Below are 10739 nucleotides of genomic sequence, written 5' to 3' on the forward strand. Positions count from 1 at the left end.
GACAACACATGCAAGCAAAAAGTGGACGAACCCCTGGATAGTTTTCTTCAAAGACTAAAACAGCTCAGTGCTGACTGCAACTTTAGTGCAGTTTCTGCAGCTCAAAACAAAGAAGCAGCCATTCGGGACGCCTTTATTGCGGGAATCACTTCAAGTTACATCCGACAAAGACTTCTTGAAGACAATGCCTTGGAACTACAAAGAGTCTTTGAAAAAGCTCGGTCGGTTTATGATGCCCAACGTAATGCCGAAGCGTACGTGATGCCCCCTGGCGGCGAAGCTTTGAATGATCCTCTAGCTGTGTGCGAGTCATGTTCTTGGGATTCCCAATCCAGCAACAAAACGCCACCTCGCAAAAGCGACTGCCTTGCAATAGAGCAGAAAAAATGCTTCTTTTGTGGCAGAAGACTTCATCCCAGAGACAAATGTCCTGCCAAAGAACAGATTTGCTACAAATGTAACAAAAAAGGCTACTTCGCTAATGTGTGCCGTTCGACGAGCAGTAACGCAACCGCTGCATGTCAATCAACAAGCTTGGCAGCTCTCACATCGATGTCTAAATCAGATCAAAACGTAAACGTATCCATTGAGATCAATGGAAAACTAGCTAAATGCCTTATTGATACGGGCGCCCAAAACAACCACATAAGCCATGAATTCAGTCATCGCGCTAAGTTGAAAGTAAGCTATAGTGACGAGCAGCATGTGGATTTAGCTGTAAAAGGCTCATCAGTGAAAACTCGAGGCTCCTGCTTTGCAACTCTACAACTCCTGGATCGCAATTATGCTGATGTGAAATTCAGTGTCATGTACGGACTACTCTGGGACGTAATTCTTGGACGTGAGTTTTTACAACAGCATAAATGCGTAAATTTTAACTTTGGAGGATCTGAACAACCTTTGAACCTTGGGTCCTTAAAACCTTTGAGGAGCCCAATGCCAATACGTTTATTTGAGCATATGACAGGAGACTGTTGCCCAATTGCTTCCAAATCACGTCGATATTCTAAAGCTGATCAAAGTTTTATTAAGAATCAAGTCGCTCAACTCTTGCGTGATGATGTTATTGAACCAAGCACGTCACCATCGCGTGCTCAATTGGTAATTGTAAAAAATGAAAACCATAAAAAACGCATGAGTGTGGACTACAGTCAAGCAGTAAACAAATTTACTTTGCTCGATGCCTACCCGATTCCGAACATGCAAAGCATTATAGATAATCTTTCTCAGTACAAATGGTTTTCTACTCTGGATCTACGCAGCGCTTATCACCAAGTTCCCTTGCTGCCTGAAGAACAAGAGTACACCGCCTTTGAAGCCAACGGACAGCTGTATCACTTTAAAAGGATTCCGTTTGGCCTTAAGAATGCAGTGCCTTGTTTTCAACGAGTTATCAATGGAATCATTTCGAAATATGCTTGCAAAGGAACATTTGCCTATCTTGATGACGTCACGGTGTGTGGTGAGACGCGCGAGGAGCTCGATAAAAATCTTCAAGTTTTCCTGGGTGCGGCAAAAGACTGTAATCTAACGTTTAATGAAGACAAATGTAGTTTTTGCGTAGAAACAATAACATTGTTAGGATATCGCATCTCGAAAGGTTTGGTTGAACCAGATCCTGAAAGAGTAAAACCAGTTATTGAAATGGCTGTTCCTAACACTGCTAAAGAACTTCAGCGCGTGGTAGGCATGTTTGCTTACTATGCGCAGTGGATCCCTCAGTACTCGGAAAAAATTAAACCTCTGGTTTTGTCAAAAACTTTTCCACTTGACAAGCAAGCAATACAAGCTCTCTCCACGTTGAAACAAGATTTGGGCATTGCTACTCTTGGGATGCTTGGGACAGTAAATGAACAACTCCCGTTTGTGCTTGAAACCGACGCATCCGACAACGCAGTATCAGCAACGCTGAATCAGCAAGGACGCCCTGTAGCTTTGTTTTCGAGGGTGCTAAACAAGAGTGAAATTCGATATTCCAGCGTAGAAAAGGAAGCTTTAGCGATCGTTTTTCATTTATGTACTCAAGCACAAATCATAACAAAATTTAAAACAATAAAGTGTTTCTACGGCGTCATGTTCGTTTATCAAAGTATGATCCTGTTGTTATGGCAACTCATTCATGTGCAGCATACATATCAGCCAGACAAGCCGATGGTCCAAATGCTTTTCTTATAATGCGATAACCCCGCCATGCATTCCAACGTTAACATTTGTTGAGTCACATCCGATGAACTTCAAACAGGTCAGTGGTCAGCCAATTTTTTTCTTTCAGGGCAGCCGATAAGAATTGCTGAATGTCCTTATTCTGTCCGCTTTGAGGAGTGAAGTGAGTTAGGTACCTGCCACCAGGCTGTTTCACTACAGAATAATGTTCTTCTTTGGCCACGTGCAGGGCCTGATTAAGGCTCACGGGGGCCCGAGGCACAGCTAAGTTTAGGGGCCCCTGTTGGCAATCGCTTTCAATGCAATGCCATGTAGTCTCTGCGAATGATGAAATATGGGCTAACAAATAGTTCAAGCAAAACTATAACTTCATAAATATTAATTTAGCCAATTTACCTACAACTTTCTAACAATATGAACACTCTTATACTTGTTACAAAAATTCTAGCAGAGTATATTAATGGTTCCTTGAAACCAGTGCTGTGTTAAACCCTTTGTTGGCCCCGGGGCCAGCATAATTTTGGGCCCTCTATCGTCAAGCAGACCTATAATATTGTGTATATTTTCACTGCACCGACATAAAAATGTGGTTCATTTCAATAGACTTTCTCACCAGTTTAGAAAACAACACAAGTGTAAGTAACCGCAAACACAGTTCTATCATTTCTTAGCTACACCTTTGCTCGGAATGAAAGCCAAAAGTGTTAACAATTTCTAATAAAAAAAATACTGGCAATGGAACATATCAAACATATCGGTCACGACACGATAATACCATCGTACCGTACAAATTTTGACTGTTTGGACTTTGCCGCCCGGTACCGCGCAGACAAAATCTGAGGATAAAACCAAAACTGTAGAAATTATTAATTTCCATTCAGATTTGGTCATCTGGTAACATTATTGTTTTTCACCATTTTTATGTTTTATCTGGCAACATTGCTTGTTCTGTCAACCAAGGTGAAAACATTGTAATTTGTAAACAAAAGCAGTGTAAAGCGTTTTGAGGATCAGGTGTTCAATTATTTTTATTCAACATTACTTCATTCCAAGGCAAAGCTTTCATAATTTCATGTAGGCATTCAAGTTAATTAAAGTTTTTAGAGTATGGTAGCCTAGGTTAGTGGCAAGAATAAACAGGTCCCTTGTGAAGAATGATTTTTGTTTTGTACCGTACAACACGTGGTATGCCAAGCTTATAAGGTATTTGAAGATAAGAGCAATTTCATGTGCATATATTCAGAAAAAGTAAATACAGAAGAACGTTTCTGCTAAAAGTACAGGACAGGTTTTCCTGCTCGCAACATCACTAGTCAAGGATATTTATAATTACGGTATTGTAATAAATGTTAAAAATGAAATGATAATTAAACTATCTGAAATGCTATTTAGCTTACAGCTAACAATTTTTTTAAACAAAGCACTTTTATTGATGAAAATAAATTGAATATGTGAATTCACAAAGGGCCCAACACCATTTTTTTATTTTACTTTTTGTGCTTGCCGATTTCTTTTAACAAAAATAAATTGAATATGTGAATTCAAAAAGGGGCCTCCAGTTTTTTTTTTTTTTCTTTCACTATTTGTGTTTTCCGATTTCTTTCAATGTCTTCTAAATGATACTTTAAAAAAAACAGCCAAATTTTTCAAACATATCAGTAAACACATAAAAAATACCCTATCTATTTTTCCATTGATTTTGAAATGGGCCCAACTACAGCAATTGCACTTCAACTTCTCTATAGTTTCTCCACAGAATCCTCACTGAGTGAACTTCTTAGGTATGATGCTTCTTACCAGTAGGCCTATGTTTAAGCATATAATCATTATCGAAGTTTCACCACAAAAGTAAATGACCAAAATAATTAAAACAGTTGAGCCAAAAACACTTTGTGGCAATTGGGCCCTTTTTGAATTCATATATTCAATTGCATCCAACAACAGTTCGCACCTTGAAAAGATCGAGAAAAAAAAATTAAAAAAAGCCAAAGTCGCTGATCGCAGTTTCCGCAATCATTTTAAAATTTCTCCCCTGAAAAGATCGAGAGAAAAAATAGCTCAAAACCGAAGTCCGCTGATCGCAGTTTCCGCAACCATTTTTCCGCAGTTTCCGCTAACCTTTACCATATCCCTACCTTTACCCTAACTATAGAGTAATCTATGCTCTAACCCTCGCTGATCGCAGTTTCCGCAAACATTTTTCCGCAGTTTCCGCTAACCGCAGTTTCCGCTTACCCTAACTCTAACCACAAAGTAATCTATGCTCTAACCCTAACCCTCGCTGATCGCAGTTTTCGCAAACATTTTTCCGCAGTTTTGCAGTTTCCGCTAACCGCAGTTTCCGCTAACCGCAGTTTCCGCTAACCCTAACCCTCGAGTTTGTTTCAAATTGTTTGGGGAAACTCCGATCAGCGACTTCGGCTTTGTGCTATTAAACTGCGATCAGCGACCGGCTTTTTTAATTTTTTCTCTTGATCTTTTCAGGGTACGAACTGACTGTACGAATGGTTCAAGGTACGAACTAGGTTGCACCCTAATATGTTACATACATTTCTGCAGATCATGTTACTAACGCTATCGCAGCCATTTTAACTTTATTTTTAGATAGTAATGGTGCTTTTAGAGATGTTTCAGTGTAGTTAAGGCCCAAATTTGTATAATAGGGCCCAAATTTGAGATGTTTTAGTATAATAAGAGCCTAAATCATCTTCTTAATGGACAAATACACGCAGTGAACTTTAGCAACTCAAAACACTTTACTGAAACGCAAAAATCTATTATTTGTGGGCCCCTTGAGATGGTGGGCCCTGGGTCCGGGCCCCCTTGACACGGCAATGCTTGAAACCTATAAAAGTATTGACGCCTACGGTAATAATGTAAAAAGAATTGGGGGCCCCCAAAACCAGGGGGCCTGAGACCTGTGCCTCGTGTGCCTCATGGTTAATCGGGCCCTGGCCACGTGCTTGCCGCTGCTTCCTGGTCGTGGAACAAGTGTTTGATCTTTACGGCCATCAAAATACACATCCTGGACCAAAGCCGGGCACACTGCGATGGAATAGCAATCCACATTTTTATTTCTAAGATATTCCTTATCTCTTTGGATTTTACTCTTATCAATTATTTGTGAAGTATCATCTTCCGTAATGATGCCGATATCAACTAAGAGAGCGGTACATATCACTGCTGTTGCTCGAATGGACACACCATATCTTTCACTTTCGCGTACAGTATTTTCAAAGATCTTCTTTTGTGAAGCCAATCGAGAATTTGATACGTTTTCGACATTGACAGTTCTGGCGTATCAGCAACAACATCCCTAAATGAAGGCCTAACAGAGGAAACAGTTGACGACGAGTTATCGGTATCATCAGTATTAGTAGAGTCTCCCTGAATGTCACTGGCAAATGTGCTGTAATGTGCAGCTGCGGACCTAAATTCTTTCTTTGCTTGTTTCCGTACTTGCTCTCTTAGTGCTGCAGTTCCAGTTGGATCGACACTTTGAATTTGAGAACTTGAGCGACCACTATCCCTTAACCGCTGATCCCACACAAAATGCAGATCAATCAATGGTATTTGATCCTCTTTTGGGCACTTGCATTTGATATGAGCTTTCATATCACATCCACAATTGTGTCCTTTTGAAGTAAAGTTAGTCCGTTTTTTCTTGGTGAGATGGTTTCTTTTGAGATCTTCATATTCTTTAAGGAGCCTAACCAATTTGGTTTTCATAGTCTTGTTTGAAATTAGTGGAATATTGGTACAGATTTTGAGGTTAATTGATTTCACATCTGACATTATTTGTGAAAGGACAGCTTCTTCGTCCCCATCCCCCAGGCATCTTTCCCTAAGGAGATTCACTTTCTTTAAAATATCCTTAGATATTGGAAGTTGTGCCTAGGGTAGCTCTCTAGAAGGACCAACGATCGGGCATGCATTTTTTCTGGTTATTTTCAATTTTGACAGCATTGTAATCACTAATCAGTCTACATTAACACTACCTCTCTCTTACAGTATAATTTTGTGAATGATGCAATATTGCATAATTTAGCAATTTTTTCACAATTCTAAAGTAGTTTTTAATATAAGCATGAGGTGAATTGTGACCTTGAAAAGGGTATAGTGGTATCTAAAATGTATAAGGAGATGCATTTCATCAATATTGGATCACAGAATAATTCTTTTTAAGTTCTGGATAAAAAAATAATAAATGCCATTTTCGCCCAAAAGTCTATATTTTTGGAAATTTCAAATGCATTTTCGCAAGCTATTTCTGGTCCAAATCAGCTCAGATTTGGCATGGAGTATTTTTTCGGGCCTATTTTCACATATCCATTTGAGGTTTTCGAATTGGTGAAAAAGTCCATTTCGCGACCCACCCTAGTAGCTATAGTTCTCATAACTTCTCAAATGGCAAAGAATTTTCAAGATAAACTGATTAAGCATGACGTTCGACGCAAATACTGGTGTGTCCGCCGTGAGACGTAATTTGTCCGCCGAGATAGCTGCTCAGACCGGACACGTTTGTCCGCCGTCAACAAAAACGAATTTCGAGGCCTGCAGTGGATTTGTAAATAATGACGTGACTTCAACATCACCGGATGTAAATTTAAGTGTGCGTAGTGACGATGGCGACATTGTACATAATGTACAACGTGAAACTACTGATCACTCTATGTCATCGTCTTCGCCCACCACTGATACAACACACTTAGGCAGATCTACTCGTATTCGTCGTTCGGTTGATAGTTATGGTGCAGTGCCATATTTTTAGCAGTCTGCTTTGATTTCATGTAAAATCACGCCTGCTGTCCAAGTTACGCTTATGAACTATATTTTGCGTGGTTGTGCTATATATAATGCAATTTTGAGAGGGGGAGAATGTCGTGTGTTTCTGAGCACGGCGCTCTGTCCCTCAAGCTTATTACTCAGTTAATTATTGCCTTGTTTTCTACACGCCTTGTTTTCTACACGCCTTGTTTTCTACACGCCTTGTTTTCTACACGCCTTGTTTTCTACACGCCTTGTTTTCTACACGCCTTGGTTCTACGTTTTCTTCAGTCGTTCATTCATTCAGTTCTGTTGTTGCAGCATTATGTACGTTCGGAAGCAGTTATTTATGTATCCTTTTATTTGCAGATGCAGTTGCTTTCTATTTTATTAAAGTCTTTGCAAGGTTGTTGTACAAGTGAATTAAGTTTACTTCAATAATATAATTGTTCGCTCATTTTGTGTTTTAAACTTTATCGTCATTATATTACGCATGAAATCTTCGTGGATAGGATAAAGAAACATTAAGAATTTTTTTTTATTTATAACCGGTGGAGCATAATTGCAGTTTAATAAAATAAACATTAACTAATATTAACAGGACTATAACATATACCAAGCTGTTGAAAACTCGACAGAGAAAGCAAAATGTGGCATCCTTAGCTTCTGCATACTCCAGCCGGAGATAGTCATCAATCCACTGGTTACTTATTGTATTACTTTAGTAGACTTCGTTGAGTTAAATCTACATTATATCCTTGAAACATTGAATGATCCACTGCTGTATGCACTACCACCACTCTAGAACCAAGCAAGAGCCAATCTGCTGAACAGCCGGTAACAATTGCTACGTGACAGGCAGCAGGCGAAGTACGTGAATAGAATCACAAAATCGTAATAATAACAGCAGCAAGAAGAGCAAGTTTAAAATAAAAGAGAAATCTTTTACCCCTACCCCCCCTTGCAACTTGAGTTGACTTCAGGTTGGGATCCAAATATTAAAAAAATAAAAATAAATTGTAATAATATAAAAAAATTAAAAAGATGATGCCCAAAACATTGGGGGGAGGGGCAGCTGCCCCGACTGCCCCCCTCTGCCGGCGCCACTGATGATTACCATCTTGTGTATCTAGCTCATACCAATTGCATTATTTTACATTCTGCAGATATCGAATCGAAGCTTAACATTCTGCCCAAATTGCAATATACCAAATACAAAAGTTCCAAAATTGATGACACTACATTTAACATTTAAAGAAAAATGTAAATGTATTTCATACAAAATACAACACTATAAACAAATGCACAAAGTTCCTGAACTGGTAGAATGTTGAAAAGTCATGGTATAAACTGATTTGTCTAAATAACTATGGTAGGCTACTGCTATTTTGCATTTATCAAATGCTGGCATTTGCACAACAATCTAACCTCTTAGTGTAATTTATTAAGAATAATTTAAGAATTATTCATTAAGAAATTATTTATTTAGAACTGTCTAAACAACTACCGTAGTCATTTTTGCCCAAATGGCTTTAACAAATAACAACACTAGTAAGATATTGAGAAAAATTATTAAATCGAAATGTATCATTCTGCTAGATTGCAGTAGTACATGCAATAATGTCTAAAATCAACAATAATACATTTTACATTTATTGGAAAATGTTAATGTATCTCATAAATTATAACAATTATGTAAAGTCAGAGGTGGGTACCCGCTACTTTTAAAGTAGCGCGTTGGACCAAAATAGCCCGCGCTACCCGCTACCAATTTACAAAAGTAGCGCGCTACTGCCCACCTCTGTGTAAAGTTTCTAAACTGGTAAGATCTCGAAACATCATGGAAAGAGTGATTTTCCCAAATAACTGGACAATTTCGCCAAAACTTGCGACGTTTTTTCCAGCGAGGTAGCGACCGCCCCCTCCCACAGCTATCGTTACTTCTGTTTATTCAGGACAAACTTTATTATTCATAAATTTCCGATTAGTCTAATTGCGTGAACTAAATGTACTCACATGTCACATAGATGGCAGTCTTTGTGTGGTGATGTAGTAGTTCCTACACGGAAATTTTATAGTATCATCAGACGCTCTGGTTCGTTATGACTTTTTTCAGGAAGGACACATCTAGTAGCTACAGTACTCCTAATCACTAATCAGATTAGATATGAATTACTAGAGCAGCTGTTTTCAATGCGCAATTGCTAGAATAAGTAAATCGCTGTGGCTGCGACGGTGAGCCAACGCTAGTGCTGCATGACAATAGTCGTTTCACATGACTAGGTAAAAGCAAAAAGGTGATGCTGAATTTCTAAATGTGTAACATCCGTGGGGTTGGTCGTTGGATGATTCATTAATTTAAGGCAAATTCTTCAGGCGAGATCCAAAGTTTCCAAGAGGAGCATTTGTAGTATATTATTGTTTAGGTGATCACAATTTTGATAGCCCGAAAAAGTGCTAGGATTGCTGCTACGCTCTCTTATTGACACCGTAAGGACTGTGCCCCGGAACCCGTGACGTTGCCAGAAGGAGATTGTGAACCCTAGCCCATCCACTTTGAGGCCTATAAAATATCGGAAATGAAACCAGCAATAACAGGCCAGTAAGTTAAGTAGGCCTTTAAGTAAATGTGCCCAAAACTAAACGTATATAACAACCGATACAATTGACAACTCACACAATCGCACTGTATACAGAAAGCAAATGGAACAAGTATCAGAATTTGCATAACTTGGCCGCAAACTATCCTCGACCAACGGTGGAGAAACTGCAGTAGGCCTACAACACCGAATCGGTCTGATATGGATTGAGAAAGCTTACTTGGCTTCGTTTTTTGACTAACACTGTATAGCCTACATTAGATAAAATTCTTCAAATTAAAATATACTTTTATGAGTTGCAGTTATATGAATTGGTCTAAATTTGAAAGTAAGCGTCAAGCTGTTTTTTTCAAAGTCAGAAAAGAATTTCAATAATTTGTATTTTGCAGAAATTTCGTAGCCTATAATCTTGCATAATATTTCAGTAAAATTAAAAAAGTTTGTTTAAGCTGTCAGCAACCTTCTCCCAATGGTAGACTATACACAGCACACCATACCCTGCACACTTTTTTTTACTTTTTTATAACTTAAGTTTTTGCATTCATTTGAGGAAAAAAGACATTGAAATAAGTTAGTAAAATAATTTGAAAACATTTTTTAAATCACTAGTGAGTGTTTTCTTGGTTAAAGTTATATGAATTGGTCTAAATTTGAAAGTAAACGTCAAAATGTTTTTTCAAAGTCAGAAAAGAATTTCAATAATTTGTAACTGTCTTCTTGGAAAAGTTGTGACGTTTTTGGGTTTGCTAGTGCTACTATCACCTCTTCACCTCTTGATGTCGATTATTATAACAAACAAAACCGACAAGCTTTCGTCATAGGACATGACTCGAGAACTGTGTTTCGAAAGCTAGTTCAATTCGCTATTACCACAGCGAACTGGCAGCATCAGGATAAAACAGGTCGTCAGTCGGCCTATCTACATTGTGAAGTAAGCAACGATCATGCTGCTAAAAGCGAAAGTCAATCTATTATAAGACCGACAAAGCCCAAAACGTCACTTGTTACAATCGATTACACAGGTGTACACCATTTGGAACTGATTTAGAGTAATTATGGGGTGCTAAATCCGAATTTAAACTCAAATTTCTTCTATCACATCAGATTTTTCGATATGGTAGCGCTTAATCGACAATATCATAATATTTATGAGCATTTTATTACCGCAATGGAGTTTATATACGAAACGGAATGATTATGCGGCGCCCT

The sequence above is a fragment of the Aplidium turbinatum genome, chromosome 16 (genome assembly GCF_918807975.1).
Source record: "Aplidium turbinatum chromosome 16, kaAplTurb1.1, whole genome shotgun sequence".
Classification (NCBI taxonomy): Eukaryota; Metazoa; Chordata; class Ascidiacea; order Aplousobranchia; family Polyclinidae; genus Aplidium; species Aplidium turbinatum.